This window comes from Panthera pardus, unplaced genomic scaffold (genome assembly GCF_024362965.1).
Source record: "Panthera pardus isolate Hobbes unplaced genomic scaffold, ASM2436296v1 HiC_scaffold_22, whole genome shotgun sequence".
Lineage (NCBI taxonomy): Eukaryota > Metazoa > Chordata > Mammalia > Carnivora > Felidae > Panthera > Panthera pardus.
Genome location: NW_026526788.1, coordinates 22,296,567 through 22,321,620, shown reverse-complemented (window position 1 = coordinate 22,321,620; position 25,054 = coordinate 22,296,567). Strand labels below are relative to the sequence as shown.

Genomic DNA, 25,054 nt, shown 5'->3' with positions numbered 1-25,054 from the left:
TAAACTGACAGGCCATCTTCTGCAATATTTTTGTGGAGCCCATGAGAAGTGTCAGGTAACGCTAGAGGAGAAACAAGTTTGCAAAGACAGATGCTAAGTTCAGTTGGACATGTGGAGTTTGAGTTCTTCAGGAAACATTACAGGACAGAGCAAAAAAGACATTGGATTACGGGTGTGGAGCTTGTCAGAAAGCTCTACAGTTTGGATATAAACTCGTGACACATCTTTAATTCATAGTTGTGGATATGATGGATATGATCCATAGATGGATATGACTGCCTAGAGAAAGATTATAAAGTGAGTGGTAGAAGAGAATGCTAGGACCAAAGTCTTAAGAAATTCAAGTCCATGCATCCAGGTAGTGAAGGATGAGCCTGTAAAGGATGAAATAAGGGATAGTGAGAGAAATAGATGGAAACCCTGGAAACTGCTGGATCATGGCTGGGGGGTGGGGAGGGGAAGGGAGCAAGGATTTCATTTCAGGAGGGTGGGAGTGGTCAATTGGCTTGAATGTGGAAGATTGAGAACTGTTTATTTTATTTAGCAAGAGTGGAGAGCACTGACAGGAGAGAATTGTTTTGAATTAAAATAAAAAGAAATCAGGGGCGCCTGGGTGGCTCAGTCAGTTAAGCGTCCGACTTCAGCTCAGGTCACGATCTTGCGGTCCGCGAGTTGGAGCCCCGCATCGGGCTCTGGGCTGATGGCTCAGAGCCTGGAGCCTGCTTCCGATTCTGTGTCTCCCTCTCTCTCTGCCCCTCCCCCGTTCATGCTCTGTCTCTCTCTGTCTCAAAAATAAATAAACGTTAAAAAAATTTTTTAAATAAAATAAAAAGAAATCACTAAGTGATATGTATGGGAAATAGAGTTATAACTAGTTCTATTTGTGGTCATGCCTGTTTGAGAATATTTCACATTTCATATTTTACATCTCTCTTAACATGATACTTGGGGAGCCAGCATGATAGACAGGAAAGTCATTTTGACATGCTGTTGACCATTATAGAGAAGAACTGGGGTGGATTTTGACAATAGAAGAGTCGAGGTCCTGGGGTCTGAACTGGAGAGAAAATAGGAACCTGACAGCAAGGAATTTTATGAGCACAACACTGCCTGTTCCTCCACCCAGTGGTGCTAGTGTGACCAGGGTAAATAAACCAAATGTTCACAAAGCAGTGTTGACTCGCCTCACCCACTTGCTGGCACCCCTGTGTCGTAGAAGGAGGCTGTGGGCTGACACATTGTATGGCACATTCTCGGCAACTTCTTTGAGGTGAACTTCAACTTCTCTCCCTGCACCTGCTACAACACAAAAGTCTGAGCATGCCCACTGGCAGGGGTGGGAGGTGGGGAGCAGCAGGGAGACCTCAGAGTAGAAGTTTAATACCTCAGCCAGTGAACGCTGTGAGGAGACAAAGGTCAGATTGCAGAGGTGTGAGCTGCCAATGAGAGGTAAGAAAAGAAAGATGACTATTGGTAATTACTTGCAGTAGTCTGGCTAGAAAGAGGAAGTGAGAGATTGGAGGGGAGCTGGAGAGAGGTAACTGGATGAGCAACCACTTAATCAACAAATATTAAAATATCTTACATGTGTCTAGTGCTAAGAAAGGCACCAGGAAGAAATTTTCCAGCCTTAATGGAAGATCTGCCATAAGATCTATTTCTCGAATGCATAATGACTAAATATTTTGTGATCTGATTCGTTGAAACAAATGCAACATCCTCCCTCAGATATAAACCTTACTTGATCTTTATGAAACGATCAAAGAAGTTTGTGTTAAGATAAAAAAGAGAAAAAGAACAGGTCTGCCTGTGCTTTTTTTTCCCTCATCCTCTCTCCTTTCATTCCTTCTGTGTCCCAAATTTGGACAGTTCTGTTACTATCACTTATTCAGGAAATATCTTCTAGAATGGTGTTCTTAACCCTATGTTCAGAGCGTCTCATAGTACTATTTGATGTTTAGAAATCATCTAATGTATAATTCATAGAGCACTCATATATTGGAGTATTGAATATTACTACCCCATGGAAGTTAGAAATGTGAATAAAGCGGTATTCCCCTGGCCAGATTATAAGCTTTATGAGGGTTCTTGGCCCTGCTCTATTTAGAACTATCGAAAATAAAGTCAGAGTACTATAAATGGGATTTTTGCAGTTAGGTTGCAATTAAGGATCCTTGGGTAGGCAGAGAAAGGTACAAAAAATTCTTACACAAGAATTCAGGAAGATCCCTGAAAGAGATAATATTGGAACCGGGTGTTAAAAGATGAGACTTTCAGATAGCAGAAAGCTAGTAAGCAAAATCGCAGTGGCAGAAAACTACTTTGTGGAGGAGCCAGAAGAGCGAGGAGAAATGGTTTGGTATGGTTAGAGAGGCTGTGTGGAAAGCAGTAAATGCACAGATCTGGGATCCTGGAAAGCTCTGCTGAGGAGTCCTAGACTTGATCCTACAGTGACTGGAAGTGTTAGAAGTTTTCAGGCAAGTGGGGAAGCATGAGGTTTAGGAAGAAAACTGGGACCATCAGGAAAATTACGAATCAACCGGGACTGGAAGCAGGGAGTACATGAGATGGGAGGCTCCTGTCTGGATGGGAGATAGATGGTGGATGGTGGGTGAATTTCTGCCATGATGACGGCCTTGAACACGGAAAGGGGAAGTCGAGCTTCTTGTGCACGAAGTGCTTATAATCAGTTGGAGGTGTGTGTTTGGGAGGTGTGGTGATGGGGTAGAATGAAGAGGACGCCAGGTGTTCAAGCCAGGGAGAGGGACAATGCCACTGGTATTAGGTATGAAAGAAAAGCAAATTCAGGAGATGATGGGGATGAGGATCTAGCTAGAAAGCGTGAAAAAAGGTATTAATTAAGACATTTAAGTCATGGGTGTAAATGAAATTGCTTCTAAGTGGAGAACCTTGGTGAAGGCCCACATTTAAGGAAGGGAGAAGAGCCAGAAGGAAAATTTGAGGCATTTCCTACAAGATTAGAAGTGAGATTTCAAGGAAGCCAAGAAAAAGCTTCAAGGAAAAGGACTCATGTTGTGATAGGTTTCATTTATAGAGCTGACCCTTGAATAACATGGGTTTGAAATACAGGAGTCCACTAATATGCAGATTTTTTTTTGATAAATACAGCACAGTACTATAAATGTATTTTCTCTGCCTTATGATTTTCTTTCTCTAGCTTATGTTATGAGAATACAGTATATAATACATGTAACATATGTTATCTGTGAGGCTTCCGGTCAACAGTAGGCTATTTGTATTTAAGTTTTGGGGAAGTCAAAAGTTATATGCAGATTTGTGACTGCACAGGGTCAGCACCCCCTAACCCCTCCATTGTTCAGGGTTCAAGTGTGTAATCATTTGGTTGTATCATTCTTTCTTCCCTTCTGGATTGGCCCCAGGAAATGGGCTGTGCAGCTGCCAGTGTTGTATCACGTCTAGGTTCACACTTCAGGCTTGCAGCTCTACCCACTATTTACTAATGAGCAGTGACTGGCCTAGAGTCATCAGCAGTCAGTGACTTCCTTGGGAAACTCCTCCCAACTACTGAGTGTGTGTGTGTGTGTGTGTGTGTGTGTGTGTGTGTGTGTGTGTGTGTGTGTTAGGAAGGCACAACAAGGGAGGAGAGCCGGGTTTATATTTAGGATTTCAATAATTCAAGCTTCATGTTTGTCTCTAGGAGTAATACGATTTTATAGCAATAACAACTACCTCCAAGCATAAGTATTGTTTTGCCCTTCATTTTTCATGGTAGGTAGTCATTCCCACTTTTGTTAAATAGTTGATTTTATTTCACTGTTCGTGTATCCTGTTTTCCATGAAATTTTTTTCCATGAATTTTGCGTCAGGAATATTTCTTTGAGGGAAGTAATGCATTTTTTCTCCTAACAATAGGTGTTATAGAAGAAATTATGTTCTCCTTTTACCTAAATTTCCAAGAAATTCAAATCCAAATGGTAACTTCAATTATTTCAACTGTTGACCAATATATAGGTAGCATAATGAACTTCCTTTCTTTTTCACTCTCAACCTTGTTATTTTTATTCATATTTCATGATTTTTCTTTTTGGAAGTCACCCCAAATCCTTAAGATGAAGAGCCAGGGCATAAATAAGTACGTTCACTATTAACTAAATGTCTTTCCAGACATCATCTCACTTGATCGTCAGAACAAGCCATTGACTAGCTGGTCTTATTACTCCCACCAGAGCCATGAGGGAACAGAGTCTCAGTGAAGTTAAGGACATAAAGTTCACCCAGACAAATACTGAGTGGAATTCAACCCTGGGGCATCTTTCTCTAGTGGCAGAGTGGTCATTTCAGCCTATGTGGCTCAAACTTCTGTGGGCAGCTGGCCTATGTGTACATGGCATATGGCTGGCTGGGATAACTCTTGTTCCGATGAAAACTAATCACTGACATATGAAACTAGTCTTGTTTTGAGCAGTTTTCTTCTTGATGATGAAATAGTCCATGTTTGTATGTCCTCCCCAGATTTTATAATATTCAAGAAGCACATGAAAGAGGCCTCTCATCCAGTATTCTTGATTAAGTTATGAAAATGGAATTGAAGCTTATGTTCCCCCTTCGTACGGTAAGTAACTATGAATTTGGGTAACAGAATTGCCTTTCCCCTCCTCCTAATTTCCTCACAGTATTTACAAAAGAAATGGAAATGCTCCTGGTATGAAGATGGCATGACTTGTGAATAATATCCAGATTTGTCTTCAGAATATTTCATTAAAAAGGAAAATTTCCATTTTTTCAGTTCAGTTGTGGTTTTTATAAATTCTAGTTTAACATGTTTTATCTGGTTTAGAATTGGAGTCATTTTGAACTACATACGAGTTTTGGTAATTAACATAACTCTTCTACCCACTTTATATACACTTGTAATTCTCTAGTGAAAACTGACATGTGGACTCTGAAAAGTCATGGCCACATACAAGGAAGGTTTAGAACTGCCAGGTTGCTGTGCAGGGGCATTTCTCTTCATCCCAGAAGCCCTAGCTTGGAGCATCCACCCCCATTTGGCCTGGGCACTAACTGTCTTTAACTGCAAAGACATATCACCTTGCAAGTGATTAGAACTGACTCATCCCACATGAACAAAATCAGGTTTTAAAGAAAGGGCAACATTATCAAGTTCTTCTAGGTATTGTGCCTGAAGGATTTAAAAATGATTTGAGACAGTTGATTCCTTTGTCCACCTACAAAATCATCTGTTATTTTCACTCTTCACTATATTTTATTTTTCTTTATATGTGCTAATGCATGTTTAAAGGAAAAATTCTATATGTATAGTTGTGAATATTCATTAATAAATTTTATTCATTGTAACAAATTAGGGAGGGAGGCATATGTGAATTTGTGGGGAGGCTGAATTATAGATAACTTTTAAATAAATGTGGCTTTTATTCTTTAAACTACATGTAGTAACTTCAACAAAACATTACAAAGTAGAAATCCTTAAGGAGACCTGTAATAATAAATCATATGAACATTCTGTTATTAGCATATAGATTGGATGTGTGTAGGAGCTTGTAAAGTGCCTGAGGTTCACTGAAAATAGTTTATTCTGTGTCTAAAAAGTGTATGCAAGATTGAAAATAAATGTTTAAAACACCATATATTACCTACCTATAAGTAAAGTGTTTGCAAAGCAAAGGTAAACATCAGCCCAGCTCATGAACAAATTATCAAAAGATTTTAAATTTACTGAAGCCATAAATTAATGAGATATTACCATGTGTGCATAAATAACTTAAAGAATAAAATTTGCTGATCCTTCTCTCATATGGATATTTGTGCTAATGAATCAGGATCCTATTTACTCTATTAGTCCCCAAAGTAATTGCTTATTTGAAGAAGTTCTGTCTTATGGGTTTTCAGTTAATTAAATCCATTTGCATTTTATGCACACATTTTAAATTCTCAAGTCCTATTTTTCATAAGCCAGATTCAAATATGTTCATGTAATAATACCTCTCATTAAGGCATTAGTCTTTCATTTTTAAAGGAACTTTCAGAATAGCCATATGCATAAAATGGTTATTAATGAAATTCAATCAATATTTTAGAAAAGTCAACCCATTAAATGTTTTTTTTTTAGTTTAAATTTTCCTATTTGTAATGGTGATTACTATGCTGAACATACTTCCAATTTCTAATTTTTTGGTTAGCTTAATTTATTCAATGATTTTTTTTTTTTGCTTTGATTTTGCATGGCAGTTTTTAACTTCTAATACGCCTTTAGAATTACAAGCGACCTTTTCTCAAAGGGTGGTTTTTTTCAAGGTATGTGCATATTAACTGATTGATCTTGCCAACCCAGTTGGGAGATCACTAAAACATGAAGCAAAGCTTTTCTAAATCTAATACAAAAGAACAAGTATAATAATTCAACAAGTTAGGGATTTTTTTAAGGGTTTGTTTTCTCTTAGTTTTCAAATATTTGAGAAGTTGTGAATTAAAGTGCATAAGTGATAAAAATTGTAAATGCCTTTGTTGTATCCAAACTGTAGAAATTTTTCCGTGCTGCCCAAGTTTGGAAGCTTGAAAATGCTACTGAATTTAGGAGAGTAGAAAAAGTAGATGGAAGAGAGGCCAGGAAGCGCCTCACAGGATACACACAGTGGGCCCAGGATCTAAGACCCAAGTACTTGACAAGGCCAGATGCTGGGAAAGGCATCCGGGGGCACAATCTGGAAAGGTGATCTGGAAATCCAGTTCTGAAATCATACCTAATTGAACTATCTCTAGATGGTTATTACATGTCACCCCATTTATAGTTTATCTAGCTTATTAGTTCCTCTTTGCAAAAAAGACACAAAATGCAGAGTCTGGATACATTTGGGTACCAATTCCAGCCTAAGTTTATAGCAGAATCAAAAAAGGATAGAGTATCCAAATGGACAAAGAAAGAAAAGGAAGCAAGGGAGGGAGGGAAAGAGGATGGATATCCTAAAATCAGGATAAGTATGAATTATTTTGACCTTTTTGGCAATATTGGACAATAATGTACTTTTATTGACATCTAACATGAGATATAAGTATAAAATGGAGAACAATTTTTGATACACTTTAAAATTCATACACTTTATAGTAAAAGAAGCAATTTTCATTCAATTAAGTTTTATTAATTCATTTAAGTCATGATCTATGTAAAGCATAATGCCAACAGTATCCTAAGAAGATAACATTTTCTTTGTAGTTGGAATCGCCCTAAGGAAGCATTTCTTCTCATTTAGACAAAGTAGAAATAAAGCACATGTATTACCACTCGTATAAATTTTTAATACTGAATAAAATATTAGTGTTTAGTGTGATATTGATTCTCAACATAATACTCCTCCATAATAGCATGCTAATTGGTTAGAATTAAATCAGACAGATTCAAAAACCCTGAGAACAGACCATATAACACTTGTAATTTTTTTTCATTAGTTTCCAGAACTCCAATTAAAATGGAATTAACCTGCCAAATAAAAGGCCATGGTGCAATAAAAGTTCCACATACTATGTCATGTGCATGCCTTCCTCCCTCCCAGGGCCACACCCCACAACAAGATACAGAAGTGAAGATCACTTGTGAGTTCGAACCACATAGTAACAGCCTTCAAAAGAGGCAGGCAATCTATGTGCATTCCAGCTCTATAATTTATTAACTGTGAGACCTTATGCATTTTACTTGAAACTCACAGAGCCACAGTTTCCTCATCAATAATATTACTAGTCTAATAGTACCAACCTCCTAAAGTTATTGAGGAAGTAAAACAGAGGTTCGTTTAAACTAGGGGTGATTTTTTTTCCCACCAGGAGACATTTGGTAATGCCTGGAGATGATTTGGCCTGTCCCAACTGGAGGCAGTGGGTGTGATATGGGCATTTGGGGAGTAGAAGCCAGGGACGATGCTATACAAGATGCACAGGACAGCCCCCCAAAATAGAGTCCACTGGTCCAAAGGTCAATAGTGCCAAGACTGAGAAACACTGGAGAACAGTGAAGTCATGTATGTAATGAGCATAATGTCTGAAATACAGTAGGCCCTCAAAAAATATTAGTATAATTACATTGTTATTGTTGTCATTATTTGTTTGATAAGAAACTCCAAATCACCCTGGTGGTATCAGGACTGGGTACTACAAGCAATTCAGTAAGCCCATTCCAGTACAATAATGCCTATCTGCTAAGTCATCAGATGGACTGTCCAATTTTTAGGTGCCTTCAGGAATGGACTGACCCACTTAATGCCTGACTAGTCTACCAAACTCACAGATAGGATTGTACCAAAGTCCATGGGCTATCATTTAATTTGTACCTTCTTAGAAATTAGGAAAAAAACAGGAAAAGACAAATAAAAAGTAACTTATCGTACCAGGTGACTATTACTTTCTAACTCTTGCTAATAGTAATGGCTCATGAGTCTCCTGATGATCATTTTTTTCTTTTTTTTTTAACGTTTATTTATTTTTGAGACAGAGAGAGACAGAGCATGAACAGGGGAGGGGCAGAGAGAGAGGGAGACACAGAATCCGAAACAGGCTCCAGGCTCTGAGCAGTCAGCACAGAGCCCGACGCGGGGCTCGAACTCACGGACCGTAAGATCATGACCTGAGCTGAAGTCGGACGCTTAACCGACTGAGCCACCCAGGCGCCCCTTGATGATCATTTACTTTACAAAATAAGTTGATGTCTGGACATCATTTGTCTGGCAAATGGAAATATGGTCTTCTGGTTAACATAAGATCTTGACTATATATGGTACACAAATGTTATCAATTTTAAAACAAATTGAATGCAACAATAGTTTTAGCTTTATGTTAAAACAGTTTAGAGAGGGAAAACTCTTGCTTAATGCAAAACCTTCAAGGTCAAAGAGACCTGAGTTTGAATTTCAGCTTTATGACCTTCAAGCTGTGTGACCTTGAATGGTTTGTCTTCTCTGAGCTCAGTTTCCTCATCTGTTTAATAGGTAGAAAATTATGTCACAGGGTTGTTGAGAGAATTAAATGATACATGCAGCATTTGACATTTATCAGTAGTGAATAATTATTACCATTTCTTCTGGAGACCTTGCATTGCCTTGAGGTTGTTATCATAGCCACCGGTTTTTATTGTAAGAATGGTAACTATGATGTGTAGATACTTTTTATTAACAGAGGAAGCTCAAAATAATCCATAGCCTCAATAAACAAAAAATCTTAGACTTACTTCAATAAAAGTGATTTAAGAAGAAAAAAGAAAAGGTACATATTATACATGGAATTTCCCAGTGAGAATTTTTTTTTAAGGAAAAGATGGATTTCCTAAATTAAAGAATGAATGATGTGCACATCTTTCCGGCATATTTTAATATAGTTGATAATCCACTTTTTAATTAGCCACCTAATTATAATTCAATAGAAATTTCCCTAGGTGAATGTAGTAACCTACTTCAGAGAGAGAAATGGAGCTCTGAGTGGGCGCTCCTACTGTGAATTTTGACACTTTTTCAGGTTCAATTTGTTCTAAGGCTAACTGGCCCAGGAGAGATGGGGAGAGCTGTGTTTCATAACCTAATAATTCCCACTGCCAGGAAGGTTGACAATAAGGCCAAGTTCACCTTTCATTGGTATTTTTATTTTTCTCTTTTCTTTGTTCCCTGGAGAAGACCCAACTCTTTTTTTTTTTTTTTTTTTTTTTTTTTGTGCTCCCATCATTCAAATGTTTTAAATTTGAAAACAAAAACATTTACACATAATCCAAACTACACCCTCCTTCATTTTCTTGGGAGTTTGGTGTCTTCTCAACTCAGGTTTCCCTTACTTCCAGCTCCTGAGAAGCAAGAGGCTGGAAGGCATGTGAGGAGACCATCTCAAGGTTTAATTCCACAACCCAGACTGTGCCAAGGAGGGAGATTACTTTTTTTTTTTTTTTTTTTTTTAAATTTTTTTTTAACGTTTATTTATTTTTGAGACAGAGAGAGACAGAGCATGAACAGGGGAGGGGCAGAGAGAGAGGGAGACACAGAATCTGAAACAGGCTCCAGGCTCTGAGCCGTCAGCACAGAGCCCGACGCGGGGCTCGAACTCACGGACCGTGAGATCATGACCTGAGCCGAAGTCAGAGGCTTAACCGACCAAGCCACCCAGGCGCCCCGGGAGATTACTTTTTAATCTATTCCTTAGCAATAGATGTTTGAATTTCTTAATCCTTAATATACTTTTTATCATTAGTTGCTCATCACCTTAGTCTAAAATGTTTTCAAACTCACCAACTTTTGCTTTATTAATTGATTAATAAATTGATTGCTTTATTAAATCTCTCTTCCAACCAGTTATAGCTTTGTGTAATTACAACTTCAATATATTTGAATGTAATTGTATACTATTGTCTCTCATTAATTTCTGGCTCATATCCATTAAACATATACAGACAAGAGAGGTGAACTTCTCACTTTAATTATTTCCTTGCTTTCACCCCTTGCCTCCTACAGTCTATTTTCAATAAAGTATGAGTCAGATAATTTTGTTCTTTGACTCAGAACTCTCCAGTAGATCCACTTCAATCTGAGTAAAAGCTAGAGCCTAATGATGGTCCTCAATGCCATATATGTGACCACCATGACCACCATCTCCTGCCCCAACTCATACATTCACTCCACTCTAATTACTCTGGTTTCCTTACAGTTCTGTCGGTATACCAGACATATCTCTGTCTCAGGGCCTTTGCACTTGCTATTTCTTGTCTGAGACAGTCTTCCCCCAGGACTACACATGATTTACTCTCTCATCTCCTTCAAGTCTTTGTTCAAATGTCAACTTCTCAATAAGACCTTCACTGACTACTCTTCTAAAAATGCAACCCCTTCCTTTAAAAAAAAAGGGGCGGGAGGCTGGGTAGCTCAGCCAGTTAAGCATCTGACTTCAGCTCTTGTCATAATCTCGCAGCTCCTGAGTTCAAGCCCCACATCGAGCTCTCTGCTGTCGAGGCAGAGACCACTTGGGATCCTCTGTCTTCTTTCTCTCTGCCTCTGCCCCTCCCCCACTTGCACACATGCTCCTGCACTCACGCACTGTCTCTCTCTCAAAAATAAGCATGTTTGTTTGTTTTTGAGAGAGAGAGAGAGAGATGGGGGTGGGGAGAGGCAGGGAGAAAGGGGGCACAGAGGATCCAAAGTAGGCTCTGCACTGTCAACAGAAGAGCCCAATGTGGGGCTCAAACTCATGAACCATGAGAACATAACCTGAGCTGCAGTCAGAGTCTTAACTGATTGAGTCACCCAGGCACGCCCCCAAAATTTTTTTAAATAAAAAATAAATGAAAAAAAATGTAACCCCTTCCCACACTATTTTCCTTCCTTGATTTATTTTTCTCCATAATACTGGTCATTCTCTAATAATTTCTGTGGTTTTCTTATTTATTTTCTGTCTCCCTCCACTAGAATGTAAGCTTCATGAGGGCAGCAATTTTTGTTATTTTTGACCAAGCACCTGCTCCAATGCCTAGTATCTGGCAGACACTTGATAGATATTAGTTAAACTGAATTGAAGTAAAATTACACACTTATTGACCTTATTTCATTTCCCTCAAAGCTTTCATTTCCCTTCTGTTAGTCCTTATCTTCTCGTGTTCTGCCATTATAGCTCCTATAGGACATCTTTGATGCCCCAACCCCCAGGTGGATTTTGGAAATGGAAGAAACAGTTTCACTGTGCTTCCTTTTCACTGATCACTGACAAGCTTTACTGGGATAAATTTGCATTTTAGCCATATTCCTTTCCTATTAGATGAGGAGATTGTTATTACCAAAATGGTGAACTGACCTGGATAAATTAGATTCCTGATCAGAACACTCGGGTGAATCTTGATGGAAAAGAGAGGGAGAGAGGGACAGAGGGAGAGAGGGAGAGAGAGATGGAAATGCTAAGCTCTATAAATAGGTATCCTTTTCTTAGCACACATGTTCCTAGCATAAATATTAGATCCTTAAACCTGATTCAAGAAAATACGTACTTCCTGATGACAAGAAAGCCATAAATATAGTTCATGACCAAAGATTAGTCACTGTTTATTATTGCTGGTGACACATGATACGTTGGGGAGATCTGGCAATATTTCAGACATCTCCAGTCAGCCATTTATCATTTCACAGTGGAAGATGAGGAGGTATTTCTATATTAACAGCCCCTGTAATAAGGGAGTGAGTGAAGAAACATCTGATGTGTTTTATCATTGAGAGTCAAAGGGACACTGACAATGTTAAAAATGTGCTGAGTAGATTACAGGTTTTGTACAAGTTGGTCTTCTAAACAAGAAGACTCCTTTTTTTAAAAAGTAGTAGAAGAAAAAAGGAACTATGTTCTACGTTGCTTACTTCTCCCTTGTGCCCCTGAATGATATTTCTAGACTTGAGAAACTGTTTCTGAGAAACAGAAGCTTGATTTGTCTCCAAAGCCTCTAACATTCTGAGCAGCATGATGGCCTTGAGACTCTGCTGCTTCAGGCGATGCTGCGGTCCCAGCACAGGATTACCCTGCAGTTATGCAACAGAGACCCAACGCACCTGCCCTCCACCCAGTGTAACAATGTTTCCCTATTTCAACCTAAAATTTAGAATAAATCAAGGCACATAGCATGTTAACAACTTCCACCTGATTAAAAAATTCAAGACTATGTTCCCTTCATAACTACTATGGCCATGCAAGTGAAAGACATAAAGCTCTCTGGGAGAGGATTTTAAAAAGGGGCTTGGGGATGTGAATGGCCAAGAACTGTATCTTAGAAATGGTGGGAGTGAGCCACTGAAAAGTTTTTAACATAACCAATAACTTCTGCAATGCTCTGCAGAATTCTGAAGACACCATTAAAAATTAAATAAAAAGCCTCAGCTTGGTTTTGTGTGTGCTTCAATAGGCAAAAAGATATATTTAATGCAGAGGGTGTTGAATCTGAATTAGTACAAATATTATTAATTTAATGTTCATACTGCATTTTATGGTTTGTAAACTGCTTAGCAATAATTTTATATATTTTTCCTCACAGCGCCACTGTAAAATATATCGGTATTTTATTTTTCCCATTTTATAGATGAGGCAACCTTTAATAAGTGATCTATTTCTTTCCTGTGCATATTGGTTAACTGGTAAATGATTAATTTATGTCTGCATGAACTTCATCATGCAGAGTATTTATTTTAGTGTGAGTTGGTATTTATTTTACCGACAAAGCATTACAGTATCCAATTATATATGCATGTTTTAAAGGCAGTAAAGCAGTCACCAGTAGTTAATGCAACATTAAGTCAGAGATTTTAAATCCACAGTAAATTCTGAGTGAGGGTATTTAAATCAAGCAGCACCCTTTCTCCCTGCTCTCATCCATGTGGGTAAGCAATGGCCCTTCTATAAAATGACCACGTGGCATCCGTCCTGTGACGTGGAAAAGATGTGCTGAGATTTTCAGAGCTTAAAATCTTAACTGAAGAGAAATACCAAAAGGTTTATAATTACATCTGGCAAAAGTTCAAGAGTAAACAAATCTTATCATTTATATCTGCCTATAGAATAACTTGCAATTGGGGGGCTTCTACCTTGCCTGTTTTTTCTTCCCTCTTTCTTATGTGCCTCCATTTTTTCCTTTCATTTTCTTTATCAGTTCTCCTTCACTAAGATGGTCGTTGTGGCTGCTGGTATGAACAAGTATAAGTAACCCCACACGAGTGATATATTAAGGCTGAATAAAAAGGGTAACGTGTCTACAGTATTTGCATTCTCTCTCCATATTGCACTCTATGAGCTATCAGCAAAACTGCTTTTCAATGGGTGTGGCATATGAAGTCCAAGGTTCTCAAAATGCTCCCTAAGCACTGACTCAGCAATACCCTCTAATATCATTTCATACTTTACCCCTATAGAGGACAAAGCACCAAGAAGTTCATTCATCCATAAGTCAAATTTTTTAGCTAATTAGAAATATAATTTCTTTTCACAATAACTTATAACATATAATTTTCCCTTATTTATTGATCTCAAGACTCTTAAATTTAGCCAATAAAGCTAAGGATTTTTAAAATTCATTGAAAGATTCCAGCCCTAATTTCACATGCAAAAGTCTAAATATTGGCATGTTAGCTGTCAAAGGCAGATGATTTAAAACACATTGTGTGTGCTGGATACTTAAATGCTTCCAGATTCAGAAACTGTCTCTTTCAAACTTAAAATGTACTTAAAGACCCAGGAAGTGATACCAATTTTGTGAAAATATTTATATTATTAAAAATTTGGGGGTTGCCTGGGTGGCTCAGTTAGTTAAGCATCTGACTCTTAACATCTCATAGTTCATGGGATCGAGCCCCACATAAGGCTCTGCACTGACAGTGTGGAGTCTGCTTGGGATTCTCTGTATCCCTCTCTTTCTTCCCCTCCCCTGCTCACACTTGCTCTCTCTCTCTCTATCTCTCTCAAAATAAATAAATATTATAAAAATTTTTTGTACACACTGAAATATAAACTCCATTACATCAGATCTACTAGTAAGATAACATATTACGAAGTAATATTTTTTAAATTTATGTGATTTGCTATGGGACCTACTGAACAGTATCTATGTATTCAGGACACAGATGTTTTAAAAATAAATCTGTAAAACAAGGAGCATTACCAGAGAGGAATGTCACTGAAGTACCATCCTCAGGCTCCCTGCTTAGAGATCAGTAATAAAAGGAATCAGCACCCCAGTGTGCTATTTTCTAACTCAGAATTAGATGGACTTGACCCTTAAATAAGCACAGTGGATTACTTTCATATAATGATTCCCACTCTCTCTCTCCATATATATATATATATACATACATACATATGCATATATGCATATGCATATATACATATACATACATACATATATGTATATGCGTGTGTGTGTGTGTAAATGCACACACACATGGAGATTTTAGCCATCTTACTCTGTTATAAAAATAGAGAAAACGTGTAATCAAAAGAAACATTTCAAGTATTAAAGTATAAATTAAATGTATGAAATACAGAAATTTCTTCCTTTTAAAAATCGTTCCATCTAATAAAATGTCCAAATGGAGTGCTATCATAGTTTCCTTACATGCCACAGTTCCAATATCCAATACCCCAAGGCTTTTCCTAGTCCAAGACTTTCCCAAAGGCATTTATTATTCCCATTTACATTTATTTGACCCGTATTGCAGCTTCTAAATTGGACACATCATCTTCCCTGAGAACTCGGTGTCCTTACATAGCCTTACAGGAGAACTGTGAGTTATATCACTTTCTGATGCAACAATGAACTAAATGGGCAGAAAAGCGTAAGACTCCCTCACACTTCCTTGTTTTCCACCACCCCTCACATAACATGAAACACAAGTGAGTGTCCCATTATTGTAAATGTTGAACTGGGCTTGATTCCCAGTTCTCAGTCTCGTAATCCCAGAATCCATTATTATGGTGTTTCTGTTTTCATCAATTGTCATCTTTTTATATAATTCTGTAAGCTTTTGCCAAAAATAAACATTTCGAGGAGGGATTCTTATATGGAAAAACTGAAATATAATGTTCATGCTAAGGAAAAACATTTATTCTTTTTTAAAGAGAGAACTTTTCACCAAGCATCATGATTTTCCAGAACTGCATAGATGGAGAAGTTGCTGAAACTCAATCTTGCTTCCTGATAAAGTCAATATATCATTTGCACAGTTATTACCTAGAGCTTCCATGAAAACTAATAAAAAGTATTTCAGCTTAAAATTTCAGCTTCTAGTTTATACTTAGCTAAAAATCTCTTACAAGTAAGCATTCTTGTCCATCAGAAGTTGGTACAGAAGAAGGAAGTTCAAAGGAGTAAATATGGGAAGTGCCTTTCCAGCCCTAATAGGGTAAGAAGATCCTGGCCCGAGAACATGGATCTCTAGACCATGGAGCAAATATATCCCTGAAGAGAGAAAAATCCATTAGGTTGTCATGGCTTTGAAACATCAGCCATTTACACTTGCCAGGTCCTGAACCCACATTCACTTGGTAATCAGTTCATTGATTAGAATTCTTCTTCTCATCTACTTATGTGTATATATCTATACCTACAGGGAGAAAATACAGCAGTCAATATAACTCATTAGGTTGATGGATATATTTCTTATTATAAGTTAATATATTGGGATTTTTCTGTAAAGACGCTTTTTAATTACTATAAATATTGTCAATGAGATCATTTTAAAATTCTAAAACTCTCAGCCACATGTACAGAGGTAAAAGTTCCATTTCTGGAACATGAGACTAAAAAGAGTCATTTCTCATCCATATTTGCTTTTAAAATACAGCCACTCCCATACATGCTATCACAATGCCTTCCCCACCCCACAGGAAAGGGAACTAATGCTTGTAAGAAATGATAGTCGATAGTCTTACACACTATCCTCAAAGAAAGTTATTTGTTCAGGTTCACCCAACCAGTAACTAACAGAGATTAAAACTCAGGTCTGATAGATGCCCTTTCAACTAAACTTATGTCTTTACTTAGAATCCACTAATAGCAACATAGGCTGTGACTAGGAGAAGCAGGTAAGTACTCCCTGGCTGCTAGAGAGAAACACTGATCCTACTGGCTGTTTCCTCTAAACAAGCCTAAACCCAAATCTCCCGTCCAAGAAGTTGGTGTTCTCTATCTGGCGCTTTTATCTTCATGGACATGTGCAGAAACCTTGTCTGATGATTTAGCTATATATATATTTTGGAGTCTGATTTTTAAAGTAATTCAACACAAAGACATTTGTTCACAGTAAACTTAAGAATGGATTGTATATTACCAGGGAACTGGAAAAGCAAAGAGAAATGATAATTATTTTACCAAGCAATTTCATAGCTGTCTTTCATTGTCTATTCATATCTCTTTATTTGGTCTGGCTAGTTATGAAACCAGCTCCCATTATTACATTTTGTTAATTGAAATATAGCTTTAATTGTTCCCAAGTATACTTTTATATTTTTTACCTAACACTAATCTGAAAAAGGTCTTAAACCTATTTAATTGGAGCTGGTAGGAATAGAGGTGAGGGCACTCCTAAATTAATTATAAGCTTGGTGAGACAGAGATGAAATATTTTGGATTTTTGACCATGCATGTTAGGTATTAGGAGAATTATATTTCATGTTATGGAGATGAACAGAAAATTCTGGAGATGATTTTTAAATCTTAAAGAATCAGGTATTGGGGCGCCTGGGTGGCTGAGTCGGTGGACCATCCGACTTAGGCTCAGGTCATGATTTCGTGGTTTGTGAGTTAGCACCCTGCGTCGGGCTCTGTGCTGACAGCTCATAGCCTGGAGCCTGCTTCCAATTCTGTGTCTCCCTCTCTCTCTGCCCCTCCCCTGTTCATGCTCTGTCTCTCTCTCTCTGACAAAAATAAACACTTAAAAAAAATTTGTAATAAAAAAAAGAATCATAGGTATCAAATATTTATTCAGTCAGTTTGACTTCATTTAATGAGGTCATCCTTCCATTTTCCAGGAAACTATTTTGCTTAAACTAGTTCCAACATTAAAATCTTTCTTTAAGAAAAGATTATCACTAAAGATTGACACTGTATAATACAAACAGGAACTCATTTCAGTGTTTAGCCTACCTCCTCAATTTGAGTAAATTCTTCCTAATATCTAAGTAAAGTCTCTCCCAAAATGGCCCGTATCTTCTCCTCTGCAAGTAATGTAGCACTAATTTATTCTCCATAGTCTTGGTTCTTCATCCTTGTAATGCTTGGTTTGAATCTATATTCTCTGCATCCTCCCAGGCCTCCTTTCTTAATGGGTGTCTCCGTGTTTCCAGATGTCAGGGTTGTTTCTTTGGGAGTATAAAACCCAAAGGGTGTTGCCTTCCTCACTGTAGCTCTGATGCTTCTATGATAAAACCCCCTAAATATTTTTTTTCAAAATTCCTTCAGAAATTTACATATTAAAAACAAAGAGCAAACAAAAGAAGGCTATCTCAGATAAGGCTCAAATGGAGTTTATGCTGAAAATTTTCAAGAAGAGTATGAATACTTTTCTTTCTTGGATGCTATTTTGAACGGTGACAGGATGAACTAAGTGACCTCTTGATGATCTTCCAGCCCTGTGATTCTGTGATAATCTTAGCTTCCAGCATTTCATTTTCTCTAAACACTAAAATCTAATCTGCCCTAAGATATGAGAGTGTTTAACAGATGAAAACCTTTTAATGGAGGAAAGATTCTGCTTGTTTTCTTGGAAGTAATTTTCTTAACAATTGCTTACATTTATATTCAAGGCAGCCTATATTGAATCATTAAATCCAAAGAAAATCATAAAAGAAAAATTAGCAGACATATTATATAATGACATGCAATTTATTTCTTGACTTTTGCCTTTATTGTTCTGCATTAGAAACATTTACTCCTGTAGACGTGGTTAAAGGATTCATGAACTCCACTTTCTTAAACCTAAAACCATTCTTGCTTTCTATACCACAATTGTTTCTACTTAAAAAGGAGACGTATGTTAGTACCAGTAGACATTTTACTTCCAGGCGAGGCTACTTTCTGAGCAGGGCAGCCATAGAGCAAATTACATCTGACAAGTCTGTTTAGTAAAGATTAGCTGTAGTTAGATTAAACAGACCTTGAGCCTGCCATTTAATCCACCACTACTGGTTGTGTGTGCCCAGCCAGTGACGATACTTGCAGGCACAGAAATTAGATTATTAGTTTTCATTGCTTTTTAATCAGCTGTTTTTGAACCAGTGGAAAACTTTAGGCATAAAGTGAAAAACAGCCCTTCCACATATCAAATGGATGATCTACTTGATTCTAGATTCAGGTGCTAATATTATTAATTACATTATCAGTACTACTAATGATGATGATAAGAGTGTTACATAAAAACTAGCTACCCTGAGCTAATCTCTGGCAGAGCTTTACACAGATTATTTATATTGAATCCTCACAACTGTTCTCTGGAGTTTTACCAAAATAAAAATGGTGAATTATGCATATATTCTGGGACATTTTTTTTCTGATATTGACTCGGAGCATCCATGAGTATTTCTCAATGAGTTGTTCAGCATTCAGTTGATTATTTTTTGTTGTTGTTTGGTCCAACTGCAGTTTGGATGATATAGAATGAACATAGAAAACCATAGCATTAATCTTGGACTGTAAAAGCCCTATTTGTATTGTGACACAAATATAAATGTAAAGCAAGCAGAAAAAATGCTATGTAAGCTCTTTTCTGAGCTTAGTATTGTTAGAAAATATTTAACTCTTGTGTTGTTTGGTAGCTTTTCTATTGTGTGTACCGTAAGTGCAAAAAGAATTACACTAGAGTTAAAAATTAGTCTGAAATTTCATAGTGAACTATTTTTATCAAAAACTTATCAGTTCCTCCAGTAAATGGGCAGCACTGAACTTTATACAATTGCCAAGAACCAAGAAATATAGAATTAATATTAAACACAGATCTGAGTTGTATTGATCAGCAAATACTTGATATAAGCTGCTAAAAAGAAAAGCCATGTATTATCATATTCCTTGTCTCTTGAATAAATACATGTCCTATGGGTCGAATAGTGGGTTTATATACCTACAGAGGGTAGCATTTGGTTGTGCCTAATGTAAGGTCTGCCTGCCACTCACATCACGTAAGTAAGCCCCACTCTATTCAAAACTGGGAAGTATTTTATTTTATTTTATTTTATTTTATTTTATTTTATTTTAACATTTATTTATTTTTTGAGAGAGAGACACACAGAGTGTGAGTGGGGGAGGAGCAGAGAGAGAGAGAGGGAGACACAGAATACAAAGCAGGCTCCAGACTCTGAACTGACAGCACAGAGCCCGACACGGGGCTGGAACTCAGAGACCGTGAAATTATGACCTGAGCCGAAGTCGGACGCTTAACCGACTGAGCCACCCAGGTACCCCTGAATTGAATGTCTTTAAGTTTAAAATTTAAATTCTAAACACACTAGTCACATTTCAGTGCCCAATAGCCAAATATGGCTGGTGGCTACTGTATTGGCCAGATAGATTACAAACTCTCCTTAAAGGAAGATTAAAACTGGGAAGTATTTTTAATGCAATGTGTATAATTGGAATAGAACTGTCAACAACCACAACCTATGTTTTTTTGAAAAGCTGACACTATTATAGGCAAACAATCACGGATCACCATGCCATTCTGCTAAATGACAGCAAGACTCACCCATAGCACTGAATGGTCGCTCTGCCAGAAACCATTGGAGACCACACTGGAAATGGAGTTTCTGGGTGATGGTTTTACCCCATTGGCCTTGTATGTATCAATTAAGCAGTTGCCCTGGTTGTCCAGTTCTTCCCCTGCTGACATCATAACTCAGACTGTTAAAAATGTCTGCAATCCCATCGTCTGCTCTCCAGGGCTTTCACCTTGAGATGGAGAAAGGGACTGTATGGTCTCGCTTACTCCATCTCCCCAACTTCTAAAAGTACAGCCTGACAGTGACCAAAAGAGCTAAGTCAATGCCACTGTACAATAAATGGTTGGCAAACAGCTCTGGAACTAAAAGACTCTTAAGGTTGAAGGGAACCTTAAAGGTCATAAATGATGATCCTACAATCTTCTGATGATTAAAGTGATATTCAAACACCACTGATGATAGGAATCAATCTCTTGTCCTCCCAACTTCAGATTGCTCTAATTGATACAAAGTCCTTACATTAACTATAATGTGGCTCTCTGCAAATTCCACTTACTGGTCTTTAATGTAACCTTTGGAACTAATGAAATGTTTATGTCCTCTTTGATACCCCAAGAAGTTCCTTTCCAATGCTTCCTCATTCTCTCTGGTTTCCTTCCTCAATGCCCTTGTCACTTTCCTCTCAACATGGTCCAATTTTTTTATATTCTTTATTTTTGAGGGGGGAAGGGGCAGAGAGAAAGACAGAATCCCAAGCAGACTCTGCACTGACAGTACAGGGCTCAAATTCACAAACTGTGAGACCATGATCTGAGCCCAAATCAAGAGTCAGTTGCAATGCTTAACTGACTGAGCCACCCAGATCCCCTGAACATGGTTCAATTTTTTAACATTTCGCAAATTCAGAGTATGATTGGGACTTGCGCAGGATAAAACACAATTCCAAGCACTGTCTTGCTATTAATACTGAATTTGCTGTTGTGGCAACTATATCAGAGTGACACTTGAAATTCCTACGTGCTTCTCAAATATCTAAACTAAGTCACATGTACCCCATCCGGTACCTGTGTAGCTGGGTTTTTGTCTCCTTGTTTTGGACCACCATAGTAGATTTCATTAATGTTACCTCATTAAATTTGTTCCATCCTACCAACTTTAATGTTTTTTCATGAGGAATGAAGAATGAATTCTAATCCTGTCATCTCACTTATCCACTATGTAAAATCCTAACTAGTATCATCTATAAATCTGACTAGCACATTCTCTATTTATATTAATACCTGATCTTTTTAAAGTGTATTTATCTATTTTGAGAGAGAGACAGCATGAGTGGGGGAGGGGCAGAGAGAGAGAGAGAGAGAGAGAGAGAGAGGGAGAGGGAATCCCAAGAAGGTTCCATGCTGCCAGGGCAGAGCCTGACATGGGGCTTGAACTCATGAACCATGAGATAAGATTATAAGCTGAAAGCAAGAGTCAGATGCTTAACCAAGTGAGCCACTGACATGCCCTAATACCTGATCTTTTTAAATGTTGACAATAACAGGACTGAGGCATCACTATCAAAAATACCCTTTCATGAGCATCCGTCTTTGGTTCAGGTCATGACCTCATGGTCCTTGAGTTCAAGCCCCACATCGGGCTCTGTACGGACAGCTCAGAGCCTAGAGCCTGCTTCAGATTCTGTGTCTCCCTCTCTCTCTGCCCCTCCCACATTCACACCCTACTCCCTCTCTCTCTGTCTGTCTCAAAAATAAATAAACATTAAAAAAAAAAAAAAAGCAGAAGAAGAAGAAGAAGAAGAAATGCCCTTCTAGGTAGCCATTAATCATTCATTGCTATTCTCTAGGGGTGGCTATTCAACAAAATTGCCAACACCCTGGATTTTTAGCTCATATTTCTTCACCTTAGCCAACAAGACACTACACAAATGCCTTGGCAGATATCCTGCAGAAATCCAGATATACTAGTTACCCCCATCGGCTAATCCATTAACCCTTTCAGAGAAGGAAATGATGTTCATCATCTACATGATCTATTTCATGGTGAATCTTTTGGAATCCAGCTGTGAGCCTTACCACAGTGATTTGAGGCTCACAGATATGTACATTTTAAGAAACTGCATCCCTACCCCTTTAGAAATCAGATTCACATTTGCCAATCTCCATTCATGCTTCCCACAGTCCCGACAGTCCCTCAGAAATGTCAGCAGGGGTGTCACAGGTTTCATATGCTGCAGGGGTCTCAGCTTATTCATTTGTCCCTAGCACCTAGCACAGTGTCTAGAATGGAAGAGGCATCCTACTATTTTTAAGGACTCAAAATACTCAAGTTAAAATACTCAGTCAAAAATATCAGCTCAGATCATTGATTCCAAGGTTGTGAGACTGAGCCACACATCGGGCTCCACACTGATGGCGTGGAGCCTGCTTGAGATTCTCTCTCTCCCGCTCCCTGCCCCTCCCCCGCTCCCTGCCCCTCCCCCGCTCCCTCCCTTCCTCTCTCTCTCTCTAATAAATAAACTTTTAAACAAGGAAAAGCACAGTCCAAACTTGATATTTGGGTGTTTATATTCATGTTTTTAAAACTCTAAAATAAGAATCTTATAGGTCAGAAGACCATATTAATTTATACACCACATTAGAATTTTGAATTGAACCAAGAACACTCTCACAACCGATCACATGCCACACTTTCTTCCTGTGGTTGTAAATGACATCCCCCAGGTTTACAGAAAGATGGTCTGGATTTCACCTGGAGACATCTGGGCACTAGTGTTCCTGCTGAGGCTCAGAAGGAGCCATATTTGAATTGTTTGGGGGTGTGGAGACATTAAAGAATATAAGAAGGCAAAGCCGGACTTTGGAGGAGAAGGGAGGGAGGCTTCCAAGTCGTTCCATAAGGCCTCATCCCTCTGTGCCCCTAGCACTGCACCCTTTCTCTGTTCCTCTGTTCCCTTTTGTTCATCTCCAGGACCAAATTCTCTTAGGACCTGGCCCCTCCTCTGCTAGCATAATATAACCTACAGCTCTCCTTTTATCACACTCCTTAGGGAAATTTAAGCCAGAAGGAAAGGAGAATTTCAGGTAGAACACGCTAACAAAGAAGGTGATGATGACAAATCTCACATTTCAATAAAATCCTGGTAACTGAGATTTGAGATACTCAAAAGAATTACAGAAACACCAACACTGTCTCTTTGCCCCAAGGTTGCTGTCATTTCTGAGGGACTGAAAAAAAGTGATGTGCAGGGACACAGCTCCCACTACCAAGAGTCCTGGAAGGCATGGAGAACGTGGGCATCCTCTTACACCCTCTCTGTTCATCTTGTCTTCCCTCTCAGCAGAAGCAGTCTGTCATCCCCAGTCTCTCCTTGACACAAAGAAAACAGAAGTCCTACAATTCTGCTCTCTTTCTAATCCATCAGTGTTACTGTCACCTCTAAGCTACATGTCCATCTTTTATTGGAACAACAACGTGCTCCATGAGCTTAAAAAGCAAACAAACAAAAAATAAAACAAACACAAAAAAAAGCAAACATGTATCCGGATGTTCTTTTCTACAGGTCTCAGGTCATCTGCAGGTTTCCCTTTATATTTGCTGTCCTCCTGCCTGGACAACCCTTCACCTGACTTTTCCCAAGGCCAGTTCATAGTATTCAAGCCCCTGACGAAGAAGTGCCATCTTTTCAAAGACGGCCTCTCGACCACCCTGACTGAAGCAATCACACTGCGTTTCTCCCTTTCCCCTACTCAGCCCTGGTTTTCTTAAAAGCACACACTACTGCATGCAATTAAAGACACACCTTCTTTGTCCTTCTCCCCCCTAGAAAAAAGCCCTCTAAGAACAAGGACTTGGCCTTATTCACATCAGTGTCCCCAGTGCCAAGAACAGTGCTGCTACCCAGAAGTTTCTCAATAAACATATGCCCAATGCATGAAGTGACAAATACTCAGAAATGGGGAAAAAAGTGGTTTCTTCTTTGTCTTCTCTTTCACTTCAGAATTATGTACAACTAATTTCTAGAAATGGCTAATAATGGTAGAAATGGCTCGTTTTAAAGAAAATTTTTTTATTCTGTAGAATATAATATAACCAGCAATGCTTTGATAATCTGAAAATTTTAGACAAGGTAAAAAAATAAAGTGGTAAAACTTAAAATAAGTTATTTATGTGGCCCCTGGGTGGCTCAGTTCGTCCGGCAGCCATCTCCTGATTTGGGATCAGGTCACGATCTCACAGTTCGTGAGTTTGAGCCCCACATTGGGCTCCGCGCTCACAGCACAGAGCCTGCTTCAGATCCTCTGTCTCCCTCTGTCTCTGCCCTTTCCTGACTCACACCTGTGAACACACTCTCTCTCTCAAAAATAAATAAATGTTAAAAAAATTTAATAAAAGAAATTACTCACAATCCTAATACTAGGAAAAACTGATCTTAAGAGTTTGGGAGTATGTTTAGAATTTCTGCTAACTTCTCAATCTTTGCAAGGCATCTTCCCTTTCAAATTCTTGTGCTGTAGAATTCTTCTAATCTGTTCCCTGAACTTTTAAAAATCTGTTCTCATAAATTTGCCATATTTGTCTGATATTTTTCAGACTTTCTATCCCCATCACAGTTTTTAAAACTACATTTTTATTGTTCTATAAAATTCCTGTTACTTCCACATGGCCAGCCAGTTTCCCCCTCATGAACTAGAATTTCATTTTTTTCTGAAATATCAGTTCCCTCAATTCAAATTTTTAGACAATAAAATTGCCAACAAGGCAGGTCAATAACATATCGGATGTCCTTAGTTTAACTGAAAATGAATTCCAGCATAGCTGGCTAGAGACTACCATTGATACGGTATCTCACGAAATACTTGTC

The 25,054-nt window shown here is 38.2% G+C and overlaps 1 protein-coding gene across 6 annotated transcripts in view; it reads left to right on the top strand.

The window, feature by feature from the left end:
- The window catches only part of RHOBTB1 (Rho related BTB domain containing 1), a 122,345-nt gene that overhangs the window by 10,789 nt on the left and 86,502 nt on the right, over positions 1-25,054 (top strand). For all 6 annotated transcript variants that reach the window (XM_019444271.2, XM_053910330.1, XM_053910328.1 and 3 more), the window contains exon 2: positions 4,495-4,594. The gene's annotated coding sequence lies outside the window, so the exon portion shown is untranslated. The remainder of the gene's footprint in view (positions 1-4,494; positions 4,595-25,054) is intronic.